This window comes from Schistocerca piceifrons, chromosome 5, assembly GCF_021461385.2.
Source record: "Schistocerca piceifrons isolate TAMUIC-IGC-003096 chromosome 5, iqSchPice1.1, whole genome shotgun sequence".
Lineage (NCBI taxonomy): Eukaryota > Metazoa > Arthropoda > Insecta > Orthoptera > Acrididae > Schistocerca > Schistocerca piceifrons.
In genome coordinates this window covers 139,873,346-139,883,371 of record NC_060142.1, presented here as the reverse complement: position 1 = coordinate 139,883,371, position 10,026 = coordinate 139,873,346, and positions in this window count along the sequence as shown.

Below are 10,026 nucleotides of genomic sequence, written 5' to 3'. Positions count from 1 at the left end.
GTATATGCTTCAAGATAAATATCAAATGCTATGGCGCCTTGCTAGGTCGTAGCAAATGACGTATCTGAAGGCTATGCTAACTATCATCTCGGCAAATGAGAGCGTATTTGTCAGTGTAGCTTCGCTAGCAAAGTCGGCTGTACAACTGGGGCGAGTGCTAGAACGTCTCTCTAGACCTGCCGTGTGGCGGCGCTCGGTCTGCAATCACTGACAGTGACGACACGCGGGTCCGGCGTATACTAATGGACCGCGGTCGATTTAAAGGCTACCACCTAGCAAGTGTGGTGTCTGGCGGTGACACCACAAAAACACTTTGCACAGGCCTACTGAACGCTTTCCACCATGTACCACATATGAATTTCTTGCTCTGCACACGCAGATTTTTAATTTTGTTTGACCTTCTGCATCCCCCTACCTGGCAAGGCACCCGCACTGGTACCTTGCAATCTGGAAAAACACATTCGTCAGGAAACTTATTATCCTCTTTTTGTATGCCTGTCCATTTGACTGGAGGTCTGGAGACCACGGCCGTTCACTACTGCAAGAAAATGAAACGTCTACAGCCGTCCTTACGACCTTATTTATAGTGTAGCTACCAGTTTCGGCGCTTCTGTAAAGGATCCGTGCTTTGATTCCGGCAAGGTCTAGCACGTTGGAACAAACGTGCAGAGGCCAGCTGCGGCAATGTACAGACGAGACATCTGGTCCAGATTATTAGTTACAAATTTTATAGAATTGCAGAAACTCATCTGAATGAAAACACGGATTCACAATAGAAATGAGGGGGCACTAAACTTCAACACAGCACAACAACACATTGACAGAGCACAGCAATTAAAGTATGTCCACTGTTCCAGTAAATAAAGTAAAATGTAAAGATAAAAAGCGAACGGGATAACAACAATGAAATAAAATAAGCTAAGCGGATATAAAGATCCATTACTACGCCATTTACAGACACGAAACCTAAAAAAGTATTACACTGGTCAAAATTACCTGCTGCGGTCCTTTAAGGTAAAAATCTTTATAATTTGTTCAACTTTTGTAACAGACGTTTGTCTCTTACACAAATTATAAGCCACCCACGTATTTTAAAAGTCATGAAATACAAGCTCCTATATTTAAAGTTACGGTATTTATTAACTACTAAACAACACTCACCGATGAGATTGACTTGTACGATCGTTCTAGTGTAGAGAATTACATATGGAGTGTACTTGGAAGAGACACGGAGACGTTGGAAGCGCTGAGATTGATTATGCAAGGGGCGATCAAAAGGTTTCCGTTCGAAGATCGTACAGCCAAAACTCGGTATACCAATCAGGCAAAAACACCGTGAGTTCTAAAGCAGTCATCCCACCGACGCATCAGGTTAAAGATAGCTGTTTCGTAAAACACCGTTTCCCGCGGACTCGTCCGACTGGAATAATCGACTCTCCAAAGACTCTAAAGGGTCGAATGCGAGACAATAGCTTGAGGAGAGGGATCAGGACTATAGGGCGCGTGTTCGTGCGTCTCTCACTTGAGTTGGCGTAACTTCCGTGTTACTACATTTGCGATATGGAGACGCTCATTTTCATGAAGCAGGAGCGTCGCTTGGCAGACTACTCCACAACGTTGACTTTCGACAGACTTGCTGCCCCACACAAGTTCTTCATTCTGCGATGGATGTCTACCGGTGTTTCTCCTTCGGCAGCCAATAAAAGAATAACAGTAGGATGGCCCTGTTTTGACTCATGGCGGAACAACGTCGCCATAGTTCACGTTTCCGCATTTACCGCATTCACGTCGGAAAGACATGAACGCCGAACTAATCCCTTACCTTTATGTCGGATGTTACAAACACACATCGGAGTCACGCTACGTTGCAAATACGCTGCAGCAAAGCCCCCCCGAATGAAAATGTTCAAAAAATGATTCAAATGGCTCTAAGCACTAAGGGACTTAACATATGAGGTCATCAGTCCCCTGGACTAAGAACTACTTAAACCTAACTAACCTAAGGACATCGCACACATCCACGCTAGAGGCAGGATTCAAACCTGCGACCGCAGCAGCAGGGCGGTTCCCGACTGAAACGCCTAGAACCGTTTGGTCACAGTGGCCGGCGTAAATGTTCCTAATGTCCCATAAGTAATAGTAAGACAGATACTTCGGAACTACAAAACTGAGAAAAGGCTGAAACAGACCCCTTTAAGTGTAACACAGTTTACACAAGTGTGACGTGGTTTTCTAATCTAATGAAATCCGCGTTAGGTGCAAAAATTGAAAACAAGCTCGCCTGATGTTGTGATACGGGCCAGTGTATCATCACGATTCTGTTTGGACCATATTTTGTTGAGGGTTCATGAATAGAGTTTTCTTGTGTGGACATGTTGGAAACCGACTTAGTACTTCAGTTCGCTGAAAAGGGGATCCCAGATCACGTGAGGTTACAGGTAGATTGCTAAGGAGGAAACAGAGTCCCAAAGGTCTCTGAGCAAAGGTCGCATGGAACATACAAATCAGATGGATACATAGTTTTTGTCTGTTAGTGATCCAATATAAACTGAGGTGACGAACGTCGTGGGGTAGTTATATGCACATATCCAGATGGCAGCAGTATCGCGTACACAAGGTACAGAAGGGCAGTGATTTGGCGGAGCTGTCATTTGTACTCAGGTGATTCATGTAAAAAGGTTACCGCGTGATTACGGCCGCACGACGCGAATTAACAGACTTTGTGCGCGTTTGGTGCTTACAGCTAGACCTGGGGACAGTCCATTTCAGATATCGTTAGCGAATTAAATATTAAGATGTGCACAGTGTCAACAATGTGCCGAGAGTACCACATTTCAGGCATTGCGAAAGGTTCAAATGTGTGTGAATTTGTAAGGGACCAAACTGCTGATGTCATCGGTCCCTAGACTTACACACTACTTAAACTAACGTACGATAAGAACAACACACACACCCATGCCCGAAGGAGGACTCGAACCTCCGGCAGGAGCCGTCGCGCAGTCAGTGACATGGCGCCTCTAACAGCGCGGGCACTCCGCGCGGTCAGGCATTACCACCCACCACGGAGAACGCAGTGGCCCACGGCTTTCACTTAACGACCGAGAGCAGCTACGATTACGTAGAGTTGTCAGTGGTAACAGACTAGCAACACTACCTGTAATAACAGCAGAAATCGATGCGGGTCGTATGAAACGCGTATCCGTTAGGTGAGTACGCAGAAATTTCTCTTTAATTGGCTTTGGTAGCAGACAACCGACGCAGGTCATCACCTGCAGCGCCTCTCCTGGGCTCGTGATCGTATCATTTGGATCCTGGACTACTGTAAAACTGTGGACTAGTCTCGATTTTAGTTGGTGAGAGCCGATTGTAGGGGTTGAGTGTGGCACAGAACCATGGACCCAGGTTGTCTACAAGGCAGTGCAAACTGGTGGTCGCTCCATAATGGTGTGGGCTGTGTTCACGTTGAATGGGCTGGTCCATGTGAAGCGATCAGTGACTAGAAATGGACATGTTCGGCTACTTGGTCCCTATTTGCAGCAGTTCGGGGACTCCATGTTCCCAAAAAATGATGTCATATCACCGGGCCACAATTGTTCGTGATTCGTTTGAAGAACATTTCGGATATTCGAATGATTTGGTCGCGCGATTAGCACGTCATGAATCACGTCGCACATTTATTGACATAATCGAGGAGTCAGTAAGTGCACTACATCTTGCACCTGCAACACATTCGTAATTATGGACAACTATAGAGGCAGCGTGGTTATCTATTTATGCAGTTGTTGAGTCCATACCACGTCGAGTTGCTGCGCTACCTCGGGAAAAAGGGAGTCAGATACTATATTAGTAGGTATTGCGTGACGTTTGCACCTCAGTGTACAGCGTAAGTTGACTCCTCGGTGAAGGTGTGTTCTCTAAACTTCAACAAAAGCCCGTACCGAGCTACTGAGCGTCTCTCCTGCAGAGTCTTCCAGTGGAGTTTATCTATCATCTCCGTAACGCTTTTGCGATTACTAAATGATCCTGTAACGAAGCGCGCTGCTCTCCGTTGGATCTTATCTATCTCTTCTATCAACCCTATCTGATATGGATCCCACAATGAAGAGCAATATTCAAGCAGTGGGCGAACAATTGTACTGTAACCTACTTCCTTTGTTTTCAGATTGCATTTCCTTAGGATTCTTCCAATGAATCTCGGACTGGCATCTGCTTTACCGACGATCAACTTTATTTGACCATTCCATTTTAAATCACTGCTAGTGCCTACTCCCAGATAATTTATAGTATTCACTGCTTCCAGTTGCTGACCTGCTATATTGTAGCTAAATGATAAAGGATCAATACTTCTATGTATTCGCAGCACATCACACTTGTCAACATTGAGATTCAATTGCCATTCCCTGCACCATGCGTCAATTCGTTGCAGATCCTCCTGCACTTCTGTACAATTTTCCATTGCTACAACCTCTCGATATACTACAGCTTCAGTGAACTTCGGATGTTATCCACAAGTTCATTTATATATATTGTGAATAGCAACGGCTCTACGACACTCCCCTTCGGCACACCTGAAATTACTCTTTCTTCGGAAGACGTCACTCCATTGAGAATGACATGCTGCGTTCTGTTATCTAGGAACTTTTCAATCCAATCACACAATTGGTGTGATAGTCCATATGCTCTTACTTTGTTGATTAAACGACCGCGAGAAACTGTATCGGACGCCTTGCGGAAGTCAAGAAACACTGCATCTACCTGGGAACCCGTGTCTATGGCCCTCTGAGTCTCGTGGACGAATAGCGCGAGCTGGGTTTCACACGATCGTCTTTTTCGAAACCCATGCTGATTCCTACAGAGTAGATTTCTAGTCTGCAGAAAAGTCATTATACTCGAACATAATACGTGTTTCAAAATTCTACAACCGATCGACGTTAGAGATATAGGCCTATAGTCCTGCACATCTGTTCGACGTCCCTTCTTGAAAACGGGGGTGACCTGTGCCCTTTTCCAATCTTTTGGAATGGTACGCTCTTCTAGAGACCTACGGTACACCGCTGCAAGAAGAGGGGCAAGTTCCTTCGCTTACTCTGCGTAAACTCGAACTGGTATCCCATCAGATCCAATGGCCTTTCCTCTTTTGAGCGATTTTAATTGTTTTCCTATCCCTCTGTCATCTACTTCGATATCTATCATTTTGTCATCTGTGCGACAATCTAGAGAAGGAACTACAGTGCAGTCTTCATCTGTGAAACAGCTCTGGAAAACGACATTTAGTATTTCGGCCTTTAGTGTGTCATCCTCTGTTCCAGTACCATTTTGGTCACTTAAAGTGGGATGCTTGAGATCTGCTCCAGTCAAATACCAGACAATGTGCGACTAATGCTGCAGTAACACTGTAAGTGAATGTTGCCGCTGCCTGTTCAGAGAGGAGCAGTGACGCGCAGGCAGCCTTATGCCGTTCGCTTCTTTCGCTCGGCCTGCCGCGCACAGTGCAGTGTCGCTGACGGCTTTACGCCGCCCTCGACGTCAGCGGGCGCTGCGATTTATTGCCGGCTGTGTCCGGCCACTCAGCTGCCCGCGTCGCCCACACGGCCCACGCCGGCCAGTCGCAAATGTCGGCGGCCGCGTGGCTCATTTCGCCACCAACGAGAGGCCCCCGCGCCCCGTACTGGGGCTTCTTTCATACCAGCGGCAATAACCCGCTTCCCGGAATCGTCCTTTTGTGTTGCTGGCTGCGACTCTTCTAAGTATTGCGTTCTGCAAAGGAATGTGATGAATAACCTCTGGCGCTGTATGGCGCTTCGAGTGGTGCATCATTTCAGCATATATTCGTCCGTTAGATATTAACAGCCATTTGGAAGTCCGTGGACTATTTTAGGTAACTATTGCAATATCCCGTTTGAGGCTTTCGGTACGTAGTATTCCTCGCCGAAATAGGTTCACTAACCACTAACATAGACCTTAATTTGGTGAAGCCGTTGTGACACTGCAACACAGCTACCACTGTCAGGCACGTTTATTATTATTTACGGACAAAATCAAGTACTCTGTAAAATTGTGATTCATACGTAAACTACATACATGATCCTCACTGTAATATTTTGTGAAACGTGAAAGCAATTCTGTAGAAAACATTGTTATATTCACCAAATGTTCCTGGCGTTCCACAAATGAAAGTGGCAGACGTAGAACCCCTACCATCCAAAGTAAATGTTGTTATGCAGTGGCTTGCTTGGATCTAGTAACTATACAGCCTTCTCCCACGGCCAATGGGCTAGGCGTTATTGATACCAAACTGATGGCAATGCAAATTATCAACAATATACATCATCAACAGAAAATTTACATTGCCTACGTTTAGTATCAAAATGGTGCGTGGTAGTCAGTGTTTTCTTGCCCTAATCTGCCTTTGTCTCCGGTCTAGTCCTGAATCCATTGAATTATGATAACTTGCAGAATGTCCAGTCTGGCTCTTCTTGTTGGCAACTGTAAACACGGTCCTGATGCCATCTTGAGGTACTGTTGATACTGTGCGATATTGCCTGATACTGTCTAAGGGGAATCATGTTTTAGCTTACATCCTCGTTTGTTAGATAAATGTCCACTTCGGAAATATTAGAATGAGTTAGGGCTGAAGTATAAAATAGTGTCTGTCTTTTGCACCCTCTGTTAGAACCTAGCCTCCACTCAGCAGCAGCTGAGAAGTAGACAACTCGGCCCTCTTCTATGTATGCCTCTGTTTCGTATTTCCTGGAAGATACAGTGGTAACGTTCGGGACTTAGTATCATATAAATCACGAAATACTCTAGTTAACAGTAAAGAAGAATGGTATAGATGGGCGGTTCCGTTTCAACCAAACGTAGAATCGGTTCAAGTTGTGGAGGCATAGTCTCGTGTAAAATAATTGTCGAAAAGGATCTATTGATTACAAGTTGTACTTGTAATAGGCTATCGACGATGTGTATTACTGCTCTTATCCTTCCAAAATAAATTTTAAAGGATTTGGTCTTTTAGTTTCGTGGTTGACAAAGTTAGGGCTCACCTTGTAACTCTACTAGAAAGTTAAACTGAGGATGAACAGAAAATCTCCTCTTTGGAAAAACAAACATTGCACTTTTCGTGAACAACGGGATTGGATGTTTATTTTCGAGAGCGTATCAGCTTCGAATAACTTCAGTACCCCCAATATACACTCCTGGAAATTGAAATAAGAACACCGTGAATTCATTGTCCCAGGAAGGGGAAACTTTATTGACACATTCCTGGGGTCAGATACATCACATGATCACACTGACAGAACCACAGGCACATAGACACAGGCAACAGAGCATGCACAATGTCGGCACTAGTACAGTGTATATCCACCTTTCGCAGCAATGCATGCTGCTATTCTCCCATGGAGACGATCGTAGAGATGCTGGATGTAGTCCTGTGGAACGGCTTGCCATGCCATTTCCACCTGGCGCCTCAGTTGGACCAGCGTTCGTGCTGGACGTGCAGACCGCGTGAGACGACGCTTCATCCAGTCCCAAACATGCTCAATGGGGGACAGATCCGGAGACCTTGCTGGCCAAGGTAGTTGACTTACACCTTCTAGAGCACGTTGGGTGGCACGGGATACATGCGGACGTGCATTGTCCTGTTGGAACAGCAAATTCCCTTGCCGGTCTAGGAATGGTAGAACGATGGGTTCGATGACGGTTTGGATGTACCGTGCACTATTCAGTGTTCCCTCGACGATCACCAGTGGTGTACGGCCAGTGTAGGAGATCGCTCCCCACACCATGATGCCGGGTGTTGGCCCTGTGTGCCTCGGTCGTATGCAGTCCTGATTGTGGCGCTCACCTGCACGGCGCCAAACACGCATACGACCATCATTGGCACCAAGGCAGAAGCGACTCTCATCGCTGAAGACGACACGTCTCCATTCGTCCCTCCATTCACGCCTGTCGTGACACCACTGAAGGCGGGCTGCACGATGTTGGGGCGTGAGCAGAAGACGGCCTAACGGTGTGCGGGACCGTAGCCCAGCTTCATGGAGACGGTTGCGAATGGTCCTCGCCGATACCCCAGGAGCAACAGTGTCCCTAATTTGCTGGGAAGTGGCGGTGCGGCCCCTACGGCACTGCGTAGGATCCTACGGTCTTGGCGTGCATCCGTGCGTCGCTGCGGTCCGGTCCCAGGTCGACGGGCACGTGCACCTTCCGCCGACCACTGGCGACAACATCGATGTACTGTGGAGACCTCACGCCCCACGTGTTGAGCAATTCGGCGGTACGTCCACCCGGCCTCCCGCATGCCCACTATACGCCCTCGCTCAAAGTCCGTCAACTGCACATACGGTTCACGTCCACGCTGTCGCGGCATGCTACCAGTGTTAAAGACTGCGATGGAGCTCCGTATGCCACGGCAAACTGGCTGACACTGACGGCGGCGGTGCACAAATGCTGCGCAGCTAGCGCCATTCGACGGCCAACACCGCGGTTCCTGGTGTGTCCGCTGTGCCGTGCGTGTGATCATTGCTTGTACAGCCCTCTCGCAGTGTCCGGAGCAAGTATGGTGGGTCTGACACACCGGTGTCAATGTGTTCTTTTTTCCATTTCCAGGAGTGTAGTTCGCACTAGCAAATCGGACATCATAAATTAAATAGCAAGAAGGTCCTAAATAATTACAAAAAATCGTAGGAATCTCAGTGAGAGAGCTGTAATGGTGGCTAATCAAACTTCGTCCAAACCGGCTATTACTGTTCATGCTGTAAGTATCACGAGCATTTCGTTACAAAATCTGTTAATAACCTATAAGAAGGATTCTGTTACCATGAAATATGGTTAATAAACTACTACACACTGTGGGAAATAAATGTAGTGCCTATGGTTTTTCACATGTCGTAACCGTGCAAGAGCAGCAGAAGAAGAGGGTAAAGAGGGACAAGAAAAGTGAAGCGGAAAGTTATCTTGTTCCTATAGTGAAAATTCACAAATGAATTCATGAAGGTTTGTTCTGATTTAGTCGAAGAGACTATATGACTTTTAAGGAACAATTATCGAAGGCACTCGTGCAGCAAAGCTCTTACTTGTGATTTAACAGTGTCGAGTAACATTTCAACAAGCGATCTTTAGCGGGTGACATATCGCCAACACAAGAAAAAAGTTTGACTTTGTTCAGATTGTTCAGTACCGGTGGCGGCACTTAGCATTTTTTTTTTAGACTTTTGTTAACGATTAATGTCCGTCAGTGGGGACTTTCCTGGCGCATGCACTCCTACTGTTGCAACGATTTGACTGCACTGAAATCAAAAGAACAAAAACAAAACTATGATACCTGAATGAGAATTAGGGTCCCATCATAGAACTGAAATAAATCGCCTGTCAACGACGTTTCATCACATCAAGACTAAAGATAAGTGAAAAATAATAGCTTGAAGTTTTTTTTTTCCTCAAGTGAAATCAAAGATTATGAACATACTCGAGGTAGTCACAATCGCGGTCAGTTTAACGGAAAGAGTTGTTGCGTTCGACTACCTACTTTTTAAGATAAAGAAATACATTTATAAAAGAATTTCACTCTAGATACGAAAATGCATATGCTCCTGTCGGATTCTAAATACTGTCAAACTAGTTGCGTTTGGGAAAGATAAAAATCAAAAGAAATCAGATTTATTTTCGTAAAAGAAAATTAAAATAAACTCATAGTAGGTAGTAAAATATGCCTTTGACTTGACTTGTACTTTAATCTGTGTCAGACCGTGACTAATTTTACAGAATGAATGAGCGTAACTTTCATTGGACAAATATTTCATTAGTAAAAAATTTACGTAAGTAATTTTTACTAGTGATATTAACTTGATATCGATGAGAGAAGGATTTTACTCTTAATGTCCAATCCTATATTACTTTTTAATGTGTTTAGTCTTCACAGATTGATAATGCACTGGTACAAGTCTGCGACTTGCATATCGCGTTGTGCGTAAATTTTAAAAGCATTGAAGTTGCTTACCACAGCGAATGATTCTTATTTGGGTATGT